The sequence below is a fragment of the Lynx rufus genome, unplaced genomic scaffold (assembly GCF_022079265.1).
Source record: "Lynx rufus isolate CCGP_SWC_20201006 ecotype Redwood Valley unplaced genomic scaffold, mLynRuf1.p SCAF_4, whole genome shotgun sequence".
Lineage (NCBI taxonomy): Eukaryota > Metazoa > Chordata > Mammalia > Carnivora > Felidae > Lynx > Lynx rufus.
The window spans coordinates 72,424,634-72,442,114 of NW_025814856.1; positions in this window are offsets into that span (position 1 = coordinate 72,424,634).

Here is a 17,481-nt window from a genome sequence, read left to right on the forward strand (position 1 = left end):
AATTCAGCGATTCATCACTTCCTTACAATGAAGATCCCTTCACTTTTTTTTAATTTTGTAGTTATTTTTCACGTACCATTTTTCTGATGTTGTCCTTATATGATATCGGCCACCTGTTCATCTATTCTTACATCTGGTCTCAGTGAGGTGAACACTAACGATGACAGGCCCAGGATCTCAGGGTTGATGTTAGAAACCCAACACCTGATGAATTCAATGCTAATTTAAAAATAAAAACATATGAAGCTAACCCGTGCAACACGTTTCCTTTGTCAAGTGGCCACAGCTCCAACCACTGTCTTTTCTTTTTGTTCCTATGTTTGCTTTTCATCTTCCTGAAAGTCCAAGAAACCTTCCTGTTCAAAGCATGTTAGCCAGATTTCAGCCTCATTTCAGGGCAAAGGGCATTTTGTCATCTAAGTAGTAAATATGGAGAAACTTCTAGCTATTTTTTAAAGCCAAAGGTTAGCATAAAAAAGAAAAACACTGAGCCTCTAGTTGTTATGAAAATGCCAACACCTTTCTCTCAAATATATTTAACCTGTAAAAGTGATTGGAAGGTCACCTTGGTTCCTAATACTCCCGCTCACCATTTTCTAGTGATAAAAAAGAAAGTATATTTTCTAAGGGTTGGAGGAATTACATAAAATACAGTTGATTGATTTTCTCTCTTCAAGTCTTAACTCTCCTAGAGAGAGAGCATATCGGTTGAATAAAATATTGCAGAACTAACGCTTGATCACAGGCTGTATATCAGCCACTGTGGAGGTAATCCCAGCTAGAATATCTCACTGAGATGTGAATAAGCACTGAATCTCACTCCTATGGCTGGGAGGAGGGAGAGGATTATGACACAGAGGAGAGGCAACAGGAAGTCTCGCCTGTTTGGGCCTTGAGCCTCAGGTAGGTAAAAGAATGTCTCTTCTCCCACAGCCTAGGGCGCCTAACAGAGGCTGCACTGAGAGAAAAACCAGAAGCTGAAGTCTGTAAAGCACAGAAGGGATTCTACGTGAGCCACCAAATGCAGGGGGCAGAACAGATATCAAAAGATTAAATATGGAACCAAGGACTAGACATCCAGAGAGCTAAGATCATGGAAACAAGTGCCAGAGCTTTCCAGAATGTCAGTCAGCGTCCTTAGTGACATCCTCTCAGCACACCATTGTGGCCAGCAGGGCAGAGCGCCAGGAGGAGGTGTGGAGGGCAGGGTCTGGGTTGCGGCAGCAAACACGGAAAGGTGGGGGTGGGGCAGTATCCCTGGTACCTGGAAAGACCATAGGAGTCCTGTGTGGGGCATGGGCAGATGGTGTGCATAGATGTGAAGGGAGAGTCAAATGTATCTCCTCCTACTCCCATATACTGCCTAAGTAGGAAAATATGCTTATAAGAGGGCTGAAAATATGTGGAATAAAATCTAGCACACCCTCCTTCTTAGCCCACAGGGCACATTGTTAATAAGCTATGGGACACTGCACAATGAAATTCAGAATTCTCTTTAACATAGACTCCTAAGTTACAACTGATGAGAGGTGACACTCACACCAATTTGCCATGTCTACTCACACTAATCTTTGACGTGTGGCAAGATAGCTCTTGCATCCCTACCACCTCCAGTTACTGCCACGGTCAGCACAGTACTGGGGCTATAGTTCATGCCAGGTCACAAGGGCTGAGCGTCAAGTTTTCGGGAATCTTGCAAAAACAGTTGTTAACCATAGCTGTCATGAAGAGTCGTATCTTCCAATCTTATAACTTACAATGGAGCAAATTACAGATGGCTCCCAACTTACAATGGTTGGACTTAGGAGGTTTTGACTTCAGGGTGGTGGAAAAGCAATACACATTCAGTAGAAACCATACTTTGATTTTGGGTTTGCATCCTTTCCCAGGCTATGGGATATGCAGGACGATCCTCTCTGGTGATACTGGGCAGAGCAGCAAGACACAGCTACCATTCAGCCACATGATCATGAGGGTCAACAACCAAAACACTGACCACCATTCTGCACCCACATCGCCACTCTGGTTTTCACTCTCAGTACAGTATTCCGTAAATTGCATGAGATAATCACCACTTTATTACAAAATAGGCTTCACGTTCGATGATTGTGCCCAACTCTCAGCTCTTATAAGTGGTCTCAGTCTGTGCTAAGCTATGAGGTTCTGTAGTTAGGTGTATGAAATGCATTTTTGACTTAATGATATTTTCGACTTACAATGGATGTAACTCCACTGTGAGTTGAGGAAAATCTGTGTGTTAAACACAAATACTTAAAAATTCCTTATTTCCCAATTGTTTTACTACGACCTACGCTCTTGAAGTTATCCCTATCTGCGGTCTCTGTATGAAGCAAATGCTCTGTAATGTTCTGCCATTTACGTCTGTGCCTCACTCCGCCATTCAGTGGCAACACTGGTGGTTTGGAATCGGCCAGGATGTAAGAGGCAAACGCTATAAATCAGGGCTCTTGGCCCCCCAGGAGAGCCAGTTATTTAAACATTTACCAGCATACTATTGGAGACAGTAGTACTTGAATGCGGGGGAAGAGTTGGAGAAGCGGAAGCCAGATATTTGAAGAGATGTCATCTGAGTAGAAGAGTACAGAGAGACTTTCTGTGAGAACTGGCATTTATGTGCTCCTCTCAGTGTGCTCCATGGGCAAATCATCGGCATTTACAGGGTCAGTGAAAGGGTAAATAGTCAATGCCTCTGAAAGCACCATTCATCTTCCCAAATGAAAAAGTGCATCTCAAATGATGGATTTTTCTGTAAACTGTCATGAAGAACCCTTGAGGTTATTCTCACAGGAGAAATGAATACAGTACAGGTGGCCAGGAAAGGAATGGAAATTAATATAAATCAACATGAAGGAACTACAAGAGGAAAAGAGGAATGGGGATTGCATTGATGATATAAAAAATAGGTACATGGAAGATTCCCAAAAATAAATACGTTAGAAGAACTATCAATGCAAATGGAAAAGTTTAAAGCTATGGCGTTGCTCCCTTTTTTTTTTTTTTTTAATAATGTTTGATAGGTTAAGCCCGTGGATTTCAGCTGTGTTCCCTAGATGGTTCAGAATCTAGGTCGGAAGCTAAGAAGAAGATCAAGTTGACAGAAGCCCAGGTTCCATTATCTTACCAGGGCAACTAATTTTCTCATTTCACATTGGGCTTCCTAATAAGATTCCATTGCAAGAAGTCTTCCTCTGCTTTTAAAATTTGAGGGAAAAGTGAAAAAAGAAAAATTGGGTTCTATCCCTTTATGGAAACATGAATTTACAGTCAAAGCCATTATAATAATACTATCAAGCATTGTCATTAAAAATATTATTGAAAAATCCATGTTAATGCAGTAACCACAATCATCTTCCTACTTGTAAAATCCTGAATAGTGGGTGTGTTTCAAGCATAGATATTTTTTAAGACTTTGAAACATGTAATCTGATTAACAGTTTTGTGGCCATCTACTTGTATGACTTGTTGATTTTTTTTTTTTTTTTTTTTAAGTAGGAATCAGGTGTGAAAGGCTGAATGAGCAGAAAGAAGCCATTCAACGCAGGGTCTCTTTAGAATCTGGGCCCATAGGTTCAGTTGGATTTGCATTTTGAAAACACATCCTGACTCAATGTGGAGAAAGCTAACCATGGAGATGGAAAGATTAGTTAGGAGACCATTAAAATGGTCCAGACTTACTACGGTGGTAATGTGGAGATGTACAAAAATGGATGAAAGAAAAACCCGGGAAGTAGAATGGGCAGGACTTAGTTAAACAGAGGGAAGTGAATAAAAAACGACTCTTGGGTTTTTGCATCATATAGCCGAATGAGAGAACAGAGTTGTACACCGAGACAGGGAAATCTAAAAGGGGAACAGGAGATGAGAGGGACAGTGTTAATCCAATTTGGATACACTGACTTTAAGACATCTTTGAAGTATTCAGAAAGAGGTTAAAGGCAAGCAGTTGGATATCATGCCACTGGAGCTCAGAAATAGATATGTTTCTCGTATCATGTTCATAGTCATAAACCATAATTCATCCATTTAATGTGTGCCATTCAATGGTTTGTAGTATATTGACAGAGTTGATGACCATGACCACAATAATTCTAGAACATGTTCATCACCACAAAAAAAAAGCCCTGTTTCTACTAGCAGTCACACCCAATTTCTCCCTCCCTCCATTCCTTGGTAACCGCTAATTTTCTTCATCTGCTTTTGAAATCTATGGCTTTCCATATTTTGAACATTTTATATAAATGGAATAATACAGTACATACCTTTTGTGTCTGGCTTCCGTCATTCAGCATGTTTCCAAGATTCATCCATGAATCATTTAGAGGGCTGAATACTATCCTGTTGAATGGATATAATGTACATACCACATTATGTTTACCCAATCACCAGTTGATAGAGACTTAGGTTGTTTCTACTTTGGGCTTATTCTAATTAATGCAGATGTGAGCATTCATGAACCAGCTTTTCCATGGGCACGTGTTGCCATTTCTCTTGGGTATATATTTAGGAGTGGAATTTCTGGGTCGTATGAGAACTCCATATTTAGTGTTTTGATGAGCTGCCAAAGTGAACTTGCAGAAACGGTACCATTTTACTCCTCCAAGTGATGTAGGAAGCTTCCAATTTTCCTGTATCCATACCAAGACTTGTTGTCCATTTTTTAAGTTACAGCTATTTTTGTATGTGTGAAATGATATCTCATTGTGGTTTTGATTTGCATTTCCCTAATGATTAATGATGTTTAACGGATGTTCACATGCTCACTGGCCTGTTGTACATATTCTATAAGGAAGTACCTGTTCAAATCCTTTGCCTGTTTTTAAATTGGGTCTTTTGTCTTTGTATTGTAAGAGTTCTTTGTATATTCTAGGTACGAGTCCCTTTAGTAGATACATTATTTGCAGACATGTTCTCTCATTCTGTTGATTGACCTTTTACTTCCTTGATAGTGGTTTTTGAGGCACAAATTTTTTCTTAGTTTTGATGAAGTCAGCTTCCTTTTTCCTTCGGTTGCTTATTCAACCAAAATTCTATTGAAAAAACCATTACTGGAATTTTATATCCATAAAACCATCACCTAATTCAAGGTCACAAAGAGTTACACCTACGTTTCTTTGAAGAGTTTTACAGTTTTCACTGTTACATTTAGCTTTTTGATTGATTTTGAATTAAGCTTTGTATGTGGTATGAAGACAGAGTCCAACTTTATCCCTTTGCATGTGGTTATCTCATAACACAGCACCATTTGTAGAAAGGACTATTTTCCCCGTTGAAGTGTCTTAGCACTCCTGATGAAAAATAATTGACTATAAAAGTTAGGGTTTGTTTTTTCATTCTTAATTCTTTTGATATTGATTTTGATTCTTCATTCTAATCACCTTGATGTATATCCATTGTTATGCCAATATCATAATATCTTCTTACAAAGCTGACTGAAGCTTTGTGCTAAGTTTTGATCACAGGAAATGTGAATCTTCCAAATTTGTCCACCTTTTTCAAAATTGTTTTGGCCACTCTGGGTCCCTTACATTTTCCCTATAAGTTGTAGGTTCTGCTTGTTAACTTATGGGGGGGGGGGAAGGCAATTGGGATTTTGATAGGTATTTCACTGATTATGTAGGTCAGTTTGGGGGGTGTTGGCACTAATATTAAGTCTTTCAATCTGTAAACATGGAATATCTTTCCACTTTGTCTTCTTAAATTTCTTTCAAAATGTTTTGTAGCTTACAGTGTGTAAATCTTAACATTTCTTTTGTTAAATGTACTCCTAAATAGTTTATTCTTTTTTAGTTTTTCTTTCTTTCTTTCTGTCTTTCTGTCTTTATTTATTTATTTTTAATGTTTATTTATTTTTGAGAGAGAGAGAGAGAGAGAGAGAGAGAGAGAGAGAGAGTGTGAGCGGGAGAGGGGCAGAGAGAGAGGGAGACACAGAATCCGAAGCAGGCTCCAGGCTCTGAGCTGTCAGCACAGAGGCCGATGCAGGGCTTGAACTCACGGACCATGAGATCATGACCTGAGCTGAAGTTCGACGCTTAACCAACTGAGCTTCATTTTAGGTTATTTTAAATGGAATTTTTTCTTCATTTTATTTTAGGTTGTGTATTGATAGACATACTATTTTGGTATTTAGATCTTATATCCTGTAACATTGCTGAACTTGTTTATTAACTCTAATAGTTTCTTTTTGAATTCCTTAGTACTTTCCATATAAAACATCAGGTTATCTGAAAATAGTAGGTTTACTATTCCTTTCCAAATTGAATGCCTCTTCTTTTCCTTTTTTCTTGCTTAATTGCCCTGGCTAGAAACTCCAGCACTATGCTGAATAGAAATGGTCAGAGCAGAAATCCTTGTCATTTTCCTCTTCCTCATTTTGAAAGATTGTTTTGCTGGACATAGAATTCTTGGTTAACATTCTCTGTCAGCACTTTGAATATATCATTTCACGGTCTTCTGGCCTCCACGGTTTCTGATGAGAAATCAGCTGTTAATTTTACTGAGGCTTCCTTCTGCATGATGCTTCTCTCGCTGCTTTCAAGACTCTCTGTGTCTGGTTTTTGACAATTTCATCATGTATCTAGCTGTGGATCTCTTTGATTTTATCCTCCTTAGAGTTTGTTCAACTTCTTGGATGCATAGATTTATGCTTTTCATTAAATTTGAGAAGTATGAGGCCATTATCTTTTCAGATATTCTTTCTGCCCCTTTCCTCCCCTTCTGTCCTTCTAGGATTCACATTATGCATATATTGTACTCTTTAAGGTGTCCTCCCAGTCTCTGAGGTTTTTTTGTTCACTTTTCTTCATTCTTTTTTCTTTCCGTTCCTCAGACTAAGTAGTTTCAGTGGACCTCTTTTCAAGTTTGATGATTCTTTTTTCTGTGTCCAAATCTGCTGGTGGTTCCCTCTAGTGAATTTTTATTTCAATTTTTGTACTTTCCAATTCCAGAATTTCTCTGAATTTTCTTTATCATTTGTATCTTTTTATCGATCATCCATATTGAGTGAGACATTGTTTTCAGACTTTAGTTCTTCAGACATGTTTTGTTTTAGTTCTTTGAACATATTTAAATTGACTGATTTAAAATCGTCAGGTAGTAAGATCAATGTCTGGGATTACTCAGAAACTGTATCTTTTGACTACTTTTTTCCTGTGTATGGGCCATAATTTCCTTTTCCTTTCTATATCACAATTTTTTCTGTTGAAAAACTGAATGTTTTAAGCAACATTATATGGCAATTGGACATCAGATTCTTTTCCTTCCTTGGCATTTGTTGTTACCTTTATTCTTATCATTCTGCTGCTCCTGGGTTTTTTTGGCAGCTCCTCTGAACTAATTATAAACTGTTCAAGTATTTTGTGGTATTAATGGCAATAAATAGATAAGTAAATGAGTGGGGGAAAGGGTGAAAGAGGTGAAGGGGATTCAGAGTACATTTACTGTAACCAGCACTGAGTAACGTAGAGAATTGTTGAATTACTATATTGTACACCTGAAACTAATGTAACACTGCATGTTAACTACACAGGAATTAAAATTAAAAACTAAATAAATAAATAACTATGATACTTCAGGAATCTGATCATCTAATCCGAGATCCAGTGGGCATCTTCCTTCCCATGTTGTTATCTTCCTTTTCATGATCAAACCAAATCTGCTATGTAATGATACATAATTAATAATTTCATCCTGTCCTCACTTTGTAACACAAATACTTTTGTTTTCTTGACTTGGCCTCTTTCTTACCCACACAGAACTTCTCCAGGATATTTTTATTCTGTGAGAGTGTGTTCACCCTTTCTTCCTATTCTGAACATTCGTGAATAAAATTCATTTGTAAAAGAGTAATTTGAAAACATATGATTAAGTCTGCTGTGAAAAAATCACGTAACAGAGCATTATAACTCTCTTAAAAATGTATATGAAGTGCCTACCTTAAAGTGTTCTTACATAAAAGGTTCCATCCTTTCTATCTTTCCATGAGTTTGAATTTCTTATTTGTGTAGCACTCTAGAGTCATTGGGATTAAAGGACAATGATATATGGAGGGAAAACCCACGATAGGAAGAAAAGAGCAATAGCAACTTCTCTCTCTCTCTCTCTCTCTCTCTCATGCCAGGCTTTGTACCAGGCCTGTATTTAATGTCAATAAATCTTCACATGTATATTAATACGAGGTGCGTATTAGTGATTCTGGTTCAAGTGGAGATACTATTGTTCAAAGAAGTTATGTAAAATTGGACAAGTTCAGCAAATGCAAGTAGATGCAAGACAAGAACCAAGAAATTTTGACTTCACACTCTCCTAGGGTACCAGGCACGTTTAAACTTTAATCTTCAAAAGTCAATAAAGAGGAGGAAAGAATATCTACATTTGTTGGAGCTTCCTCATGCCATATACTAGTCAACACTTAAAATTGGTTATTTTATTTTATCTGTACAATGACATTGGGAAGAATCAGAAATATGGAGAAGTTGGGGCACTTGGGTGGCTCATTTGGTTGGGCGTCCGACCTCAGCTCAGGTCATGATCTTAGGGGCCGTGAGTTTGAGCCCCACATCAGGCTCTGTGCTGACAGCTCAGAGCCTGGAGTGTGTTTCAGATTCTGTGTCTCCTTCTCTCTCTGCCCCTCCCCAGCTCACACTCTCTCTCAAAAATAAATAAACATTAAAATTTTTTTAATAATATGGAGAAGTTAAATAATTTGATAAAATTGCACTCTCCAGAATATGCCTGGTGTACAGAGCTGTTTGGTAACAATTTATTAAAGAGATGAATGCCCTTGATCTTTCCATGGGGCACCTGGGTGGCTCAGTTAGTTAAGCGTATGACTTCAGCTCAGGTCATGATTTGGCAGTTTGTGGGTTCGAGCCTTGGGTCGGGCTCAGTATTAACAGCTCAGAGCCTGGAGCCTGCTTGGGATCCTGTGTCTCCCTCTCTCTGTCCCTCCCTTGCTCATGCTCTGTCTCTCTCTCTCTCTCTTAAAAATAAATAAACATTAAAAAAATTTTCTTTTAAAAAGAGATGAACAAAAATGGCAGAGCTGGCCTACCTCTGATGGACTGCCCATTTGTCTTCTATAATACGCCTATATTACACATGGGCAGCAAGCCACATCTCTGATTTTTCATAGACAACCTTTTTTTTTTTTTTTTGTAACCAATTAAAGAACCAGACTCCGAAAGATTCAGATTCTTGCTTTCATAGAGAAAGGAGGTAAGAAAGACAGGCTATTGCAATGCCCAGAGCAATAGGCCAGGAAAAGAGCATGGAAAATGCTGCAGGTAAGTACAGGGCTTGGGAAGTCAGTCTCTGCCCCAAAACTACAGCTAGGGCCTCTTAAAAGCCACTCTGTTGTCAGTCTTAAATTCAACCAATGATTTTGCAACAATCTTTTCTACTTTCATGATCTGTAAAGATTAAAGATTCCAGACGAGGTGGGAAGAGAACTTCAAAAGTTCATCTTACAACAATTTCGGATCAAAGGAATTTTATTTTCCTGGCAGTGAAAAACTGAAAGGTAAATAAAAAGACACAATATTTTATAGGGTCCTTCATTGATGGGCTATTCTTTAAATGCTGAGGAAAGAAACAAACACTTCTGATTATTTAATTGAAGTTTGCATACGGCCTGTGTGCTGCCGTGTCAGAATGCTTTCTCAGACTTGTTAACGAGTGGGTCCAAGTAAATGCGGAAGGGCACGTCCATACGTACTTTAACAATTACTACTTACCTGCCTTCAGCATCCCGCCCTTAATCTCAAGGATATAAATAGTGGATGAAAAAACACAGTGACTTGATTTACCTACAAGATCAACCTGGAGGACAATGTCAGGATTTACAACAATCGGTTTTGGAGAAATGATGGCTTTCAATGAGTAAAAATAAGGAATCGTATGGTGAAGGAGGGAGAGAAATCAACACAAGATCAAAGAAAAGGCCCTTCAAAATCTGGCCCCTGCCCACCAATCCGGCCTGATCCTTGCCACTTGTATATATACCTCTTTCATCTCTAAGGAGCAACCTGGGTTTCTCAAGTAGTGAAGGCAGCTGTAAAATACTGCCTTCATACCAGAAGTTCCTCTAGATTTCCAGGATGTGATTTTTTTTTTCATTGAACCTCTCTAGTTTATGCTCCCATTCTCCTAACAAGACTCAGTTCCCCAAACTGTGAAAACATCTTGTTCCTCCAATTCTGTGTCTTTGTAGGTGACACTCTCCACTCTTTCAGCTTCCCTGTTCCGGCCTCATCCCACATACTCATCAGGGTCTGATTCAATAGTGCCTCCTTCCAGAAGACTTACCCCATAAATCCTGCTCTTTTGCCTTAGCCCCTTAGCTTCTGAGGACACAAAATATTCTCATGTAGTTCCTTCTATCCATTTCTATGCAACTCACATGCTTCCTTACTACAAGATTCAGGTACAGACTCAACACCCTGTTGACTTTTCCACTGAAGATTTCCAGTGTCTTAGGTTAACCTTCTGCAACTGGGAAACCCAAGGTCCTTTGATATTCTAAACCCACATTTCTTGTCATGAAAGTGAATCGATTGTTAGAAATGACTAATAACATAAATAATTTTTGAGCTATATGGCTTTGGTAATTTATAATTCTGGTCGAAATATTTGAGGTCACATTCTTTTCCAGGCTGTGATGATTTGAATCTTCTTACAGTTATTTGCTTATGTAATTAACTTTATTAGACCCAGGCTGTTAAGCCATTTTGATAAGTCATTTTAAGAGTCAGGGGTGAAAACTTATGCTAAGGCCCAGAACTAATAGCTATACTGAGAAGCAACTCTGTGTCATGCCTGCACTAGAGGAATAAAAAAGTGCCAGGGGAATAAAAAAGCATGACCCTTAGATGTGGCTAGAAATGCATTTACACGTACCAGTTGGGGTGTACCTATTATGGGCTTACCTGTGTCCCCCCAAATTCACATGTTGAAGTCCTAAACCGCAGTATCTCAGAATGTGACCATCGCTGGAGATAAGGTCTTTAAAGAAGTAATTAAGTCAAAAGGACATCACTAGGTTAGCAAAATGACTGGTGTCCTTCTAAGGAGTGGAGATTAGGATGCAGACATGGACAGAGGGAATATAAAGTAAAGACACAGGGAGAAGATGGCCTTCCACAAGCCAAGGAGAAAGGCGTCAGAAGAAGGCACCTCTGCAAACACTTTGATCTTGAACTTGTAGCCTTCAGAACTGTGAGGAAATAAATTTCTGTTGCTTAAGCTCCTAGTCTGGAGCACTTTGTTGTTGCAGCCTTGGCAAATTAAAACAAGAACACTTCTCTTCTTCCAAGTTCAAGGTCCACTGAGAGTCAGACACAAAAGTCAGTCACACCAACAGGAAAACACTATGTTTCTTCCCAAGGAAACTGATTGAAGGCCATGGCTTTAGTTCTATGGCTCACTGGGCTTGCTAATACCTCCTTTTAAAATAGACAAACTTTCCTACCCAGTTATTTACTGTGTGGTAGAGAAGCAACCAGAATGTACGCCTCTTAAAAATAGGAAGATCTGAAAAAGAAAGACAGAAGGAGCTGAGCTCACTGTCTTCTAGAAAAGTTACCGTCTACATGGGGCTGAGGGTATAGACAGAAGCCAGGAGTGTTACTAACAGAAACTGCTTGTCATGGAAACATAAGGAGTGGGGAATAACTACCAATGCAACAATCCCAAGTTTTTGCTCTCCTGACTCATTTGACATGAGCTCAAAGACTCTGGTCAGCCAAGGATATGACTGTCCCTCTTAAGAGAGAGGACGAGCAATCACAAGGCTAATTCCATCTGCACACTTCCTGAGCCCCATTAATTTCATGAAACCTCATCAAGGTTATCTAGAGAAATGAGAGGGGCCAGAGGCCAGTCTACAAAACTTGTCCAGTATGGACAATCACAAGGTTAACTGTGGAATTGTGTTTGCCATGTGTGTGGAAGGAGGCAGAGGGTGGGGGTGAACCTCATCTATACTACTCCTCTAGAGAATGACAGCTGAGATATTTCTGCTTTCTTACACAATTCAGAACTTTGTAATGGTGGTGTCCCATGGGCCCAGGGTGTCTTTTATTTTTCTCCTCATCTTCTGTGTTCAAGATCATTAACACCCATTACATTGTCAGTCCATGACCTTATTTCCTGTGCTCTGGATTTGCTTAGATCCAGCCACCAAGAGTGCTTCCCAGATAATTTTATTCTTGTCTCTAAATTGCCCTTAACTGGTCAATCACTGCAGCATATTCTTAAACTGAAGCAACAATTGGTGCTTCTGAAACCTGTCCCTCCAGAAGCCTGGTATAGATAAATATCTCTGCCATGTGTACCTCACCTTTAACATTGCAATAATGAAATAGCATCTATTTCTGTCACATATGGTTCCATTTCAATTTCCTCCATAGAATGAACTTTATTTGAAATGTGATTTGGGGTTTTTTTTGTTACCATATTTACAGTTACAATTGTTTGACGTAGTTAGGTGGCTTATTTTCTCTTTTTTTCCTCTGCTATCTAACTGAGACAATAGGTTTTGGGGAGTTTGTTTTTTCAGAAATGTTCCTTAAGGTTTTACTGTGAGAGGTCCTCCAAAAAGAGAGGCAGAGGTAGCCTAGTTCTGCCAAAGTCGGTGGTGTTCAAGCAAATCTTGCTCTCCTTGACTTCCCTAGGAATTAGGAAACAGCACACAGGAAGGATTCTCTAGTTAGACCAAATGTGCTATTCTTTTCTTGCTTTGGTCCCCTTGACTATGTTTTACTCTCCCTGTGCTGCCCTCCAAAGTCACAGCTCCAAAGATTTCTTAGGCACCTTGTCTCAGGACCTCGGAAGTTCCTACATCATCCAGTGATGGAAGGGTCCCATGCTGGCCTTACTGGTCTTTTTTTCTCAACTTATAAAGACTATTCGTAACAATGTGATATATTTTTCCCAATTCTTGGAGGCGGGGGGGGGGCATTTCTTAAATTGGTCATCAGTTTAAAGTAAATTTCATGAAATTGTTTCCTGGGTCCTGGATTTTTCTGAAGAAACCAACCTGAGCTACTCTTTGGGTCTGGCCTTTCTTCCACTGTTAGAATTATTTTCATTTTCTAAGGACATCTGTCTTTTACATCCGTCCAGCCTGGCCATCAAAACCATCTTTGGTCACTCATCTAAGCCCTCTATCTGCCTCCAAATTAGCCTGCCTTTCTAAATATTTCCTTTATTCTCCCATTAATACTATATTGATAATAAAACCGGGTCCCATCTTTCAAATGACCCTAATTCCTCCTTTATTTCCAGAGGAAATCTTGTCCCTAGAGATAAGGCGTTCTAAGCCCAGAGTTTGGTCTTCTTAGCCTTTGGGTTTGCATAATTTCACTGAGTTGTTTTCCTATATCCACCCACAAAGATACCATACTCTCTTTATATCAAGACAACTAATTCTTTTGCTTTTGATTATTAATAAAACATCCCCTACGTCTCTAAGCAAAGCAACAGATTGGAAGCCCCGATCTATGGTCAGAGGTGAGATCATTAGCGAACTGACAGCCAACTTGGAGCCATATGATAAAGCATAAGAAATAATGGATTAAGTAAAGTTCTTAAAAAGTTTTTCTTTACTGAGAGTTTTTTTAAGAACATTTAATATGTTAATATGTATTGATATTCTTGGAATCCATTCTGAAACATTTGCTTATGAAACTCGCTTTTAAGGTGACCTGGTGGGATCTGTTTTCCATGGAGCATTCTTTGGAAATACTGGCTTATGTGCCAGGGCTTGAGAGGAAGGCCCAGTTTCCCACATCAAATAAGAAAGAGAAGCCTTCTTTTCAGTGGCAACAGCAAGCCCAAAATACTTAGGAAAACTTCTTCACTAGGTGGACCACATAAATAATAACTTCTGTAGTGACTTCGATTCTCTCATCTATGAAAGAATGGCTTGATCTTGTAAACCTCTAAAATCTCTTCTGCATTCACATTTTATGGTACTAAGTTTAATATTATGATGGAAGAGGACACGCTGAAAAACTTTTATGAGGTTATTCAAGAAAAGCTAACCATTTGTATAATAAAAGCCTGATAAAATGATATTCGTCAAAAAGAAAATTATTCGTTTTTTTATTTTTGAACTTAGATGTACTTTCAATTTGTTTATGAAGTGGATTATCTTCTTTTTTTCCTAAACTTTTACTGAAATGAGAGTAAGAGTGACTAAAGATGAGTAAACTTATAAAAACACAGAGGACAGGAAGGTAGTCATCAGAAGACAAGAGATTTTTGCTTAATTTATTGAAGATACAAAGAGGACTGTTTCAAAAGAAAGCGATAGCTAAGAATATGCTTAGGAAAGGCTGTAGTAAAGGCGGGAAATATTGATTCTCCTCAGTGGAACCAGAGAACTTCCAAGCCCATTCAGAAAGCACTGAATGTAAATGTAAGAGCCATAGGCAGAAACCCATGGGCAGGTAATTAATTAAAAACTGCCCACACAACATCTGGGACCATTCTCCCATTCACAATGCTGAGAGATAGGAAACAGTAACATATGTTGTCATAATAAACTGGAAGTTTCCTCAGAGAGTGAGCACTCTGCCCTGGGAAGGCCAGATGCCTAATATCAGCACCCCAAAGGAAAGGTGCTCCCTATTCAACACTAAAGAGAATGCTCAGCCTGCCTGCACTTTCTGCCCATATATCCTAGAGAGTTTCTCAGCAGTGGCACTGTTGATGTTTTAGGCAGCATACTTCTCTGTTGTGGAGGGTGTCCTTTGAACTGTATTTTGTACCATTGGGGGTTTAGAATCTACTGGCCTATATCCATTAGATGCCAGTAGTAACCCCATTTGTGGAAGCCAAAAATGTCTTCAGACATTGCCAGATATACTTGGAAAAATCATCCCAGCTGATTGAAAAATCATACCCCAGAGTAACAAGTAAAGAAACAAATACACAACTGGAAGCTGGAACTGAGGGATATGGCAGATGGGGGAAAACATCTAAACAGCTGCAGAGGAAACTCTTTCTTCCTAAGTGTAAATGGATAACCAAGACAACCAGATATTTGAGGAAAACCAAATGCAAAATGAAAAGACAAAGAGCTAAATGCAATAATTGACCCTCGGAAAAACCAATATGGATTATTTAAAGACAAGAAGACAAATTTCTCAAAAGCTATAATGAATATCCTCAAAAGGTTTTGAAGGCAATGGGTCTATAAGATAGAAAGAGATTTTGTTGTTGAAAATGAACATCAAAGAATAAAAAAGAGTTTATGGAAATGAAAATATGATTCCTCCCCTCCAAAAGCAACTTTACAATTTAACTGAAGCTCTAAAAATGAAACTCGAAGGAAGTGTTCCGACACTAGAAAATACCAGACACAGAAAACATAAGAGAGCAGTTAAGAAACACCACGGATAAACCCCAAGGTTTAACATCTCTCTAATAGTTCTGGAAAAAGAAAATAGGATGTAGGAAATAAGAGGAAGCTTTGGGAAATCTCCTCCTCATTCCCCTCCTTCACCTCCACCAAAGCATAAGAGGGATGCTAGTGTTCAAACTTAAAGCAAATCCCACTCCTAAACACATCTTGACTCAGAAGAGCAGGACTGAAAAAAATACCCTAAAATCTTCAGGAGGGGGAGGGGTGTCAATGCTTTTTTACAAATGAACAGTAATCAGAATAGTGGAGTTCTTATGAGCATGCTAGATGGACATAGAACAAAGTCTGAAATTTGGAGGGACATGATTATTGAACCTAAGACTCTATGGACAGCATGACTGTCAGGTTTTTCCCGACGTTTCCTTTCTGGAAGTGTTATTGAGGATGTACTATGGAAAGCTGAAACTGGGATCTAAGAAAGAAAGGGCATGTGATACAAGAAAAACTGGAGCTAAGTCAGAAAGGAAATGCAGAGAAATTTCAGAGTGAAAGCTAATCAATCAGTCAAAACTGAAAATGAGTTCTGTAGACTCTGATAGAGTCACTTCAAGGAGAAAGTGGATTCCACTCAACCAGTGATTAAGAACCTGAGAGATTGAAGCAATATGCCAAAAAAACTATTCTTAACATGTAATCCTTCATTGACAAAGGCTGCTTTGTCATCAGTACAGAAATGAGCAGAGTGCACGTGCCCGTGCAGACAAAAACACGTTTCTCAAAATAGCAAGGAAATGTACAAAATAGGTCTGGGGAACCAGTGCCAGAATTAGGTTAATCTGCAAATTTTATAGTATAATGTCTTGGTCTCCTCAGGTGCTACGACAAAAATACCATTGACTGGGTGTTTCTAAACAACAGAAATTTATTTCTCACAGTTCTGGAGGCTAGAAGTCCAAGATCAAGGTGCCAGCATAGTCATGTTCTCCTGAGGCCCCTCTTTCTGGTTCAAAACTGGCACCTTCTTGCTACATCCTCACATTGTAGAAGGGACTAGTGATCCTACGGGAGCCTGTTTTAGAAGGCACTGATCCCATTCATGGGGGCTCCACTGTCATGACTTAAGCACCTCCCAAAGGCTCACCTCCCGATACCATCATCTTTGGGGGAGTTAAGATTTCATCATATGAATTGATAGGTGGGGAGACACAAATACCAGACTGTAGCATGTCCTATGGTAAACGTAAGGCTTGAAGGTTTAAAAAATGGATTTAAGGTGTTGAGAAATTACGATGGCGTGATAGTACCTAAAGCAACAAGTAGGAAGGGAAGCTAATAAGAGTTTCTATGTCGACACAGGGGAAAGCAGCTAATATTTGTTGGGCAATTACGGCTCATTTTTAGTCACTGTGTGAGCTGCCTTTCAGTCATTATCAGTTTAATCCTCACGATAATAATATGAGGTGGTTATGATCATCCCAATTTTACTAATGAAGAGATTAAGCAACTTGCCCCCGGTCACAAAACTGTACGTAGCAGAAGCAGCCCTCTCAATCAGGCCTACTTATTATAATAAATTCCAGGCTTTCTTTTCTCCATTCCACCTGTATAAGAGACAGATAAACCTAATGTAGCAGAAGGAAGGTACCAATTATGACAGAAGAAAGTCACTATAGTTATCCCAGACCCTTCTCTGGGGACTAGAGGACTACTAGGGACTACTTCCCTCCCATTGTGCAGAACAATAAACAACCACCTACAATGTTTATCTGTACAGCTCAAGAAAAGCTTCATAAAATCAGGGAAAGGCCAGGAAAAAAGCAATTAAAATGCCCAAGGGGTAGATAGGCTCTTCTATGAAGATGGACTGAAAGGCTTGAGCCATTATTAGCATCAAGAAATACATGAAGACTGTAAACAAGAATATATGTAATCCTGCCAGATACTGGTCAAGCAAACATCTCAAAAAGCTCTCAAAAAGGAAAATGTAGAAGAGTAAAGGAAGAAAAGCAAATAATCCAAATTTTAAAGTAAAGTTTATGCATTTATTATTTCTGAGAGAGAGAGAGAGAGACAGCACAAGTGGCAAAGGGGCAGAG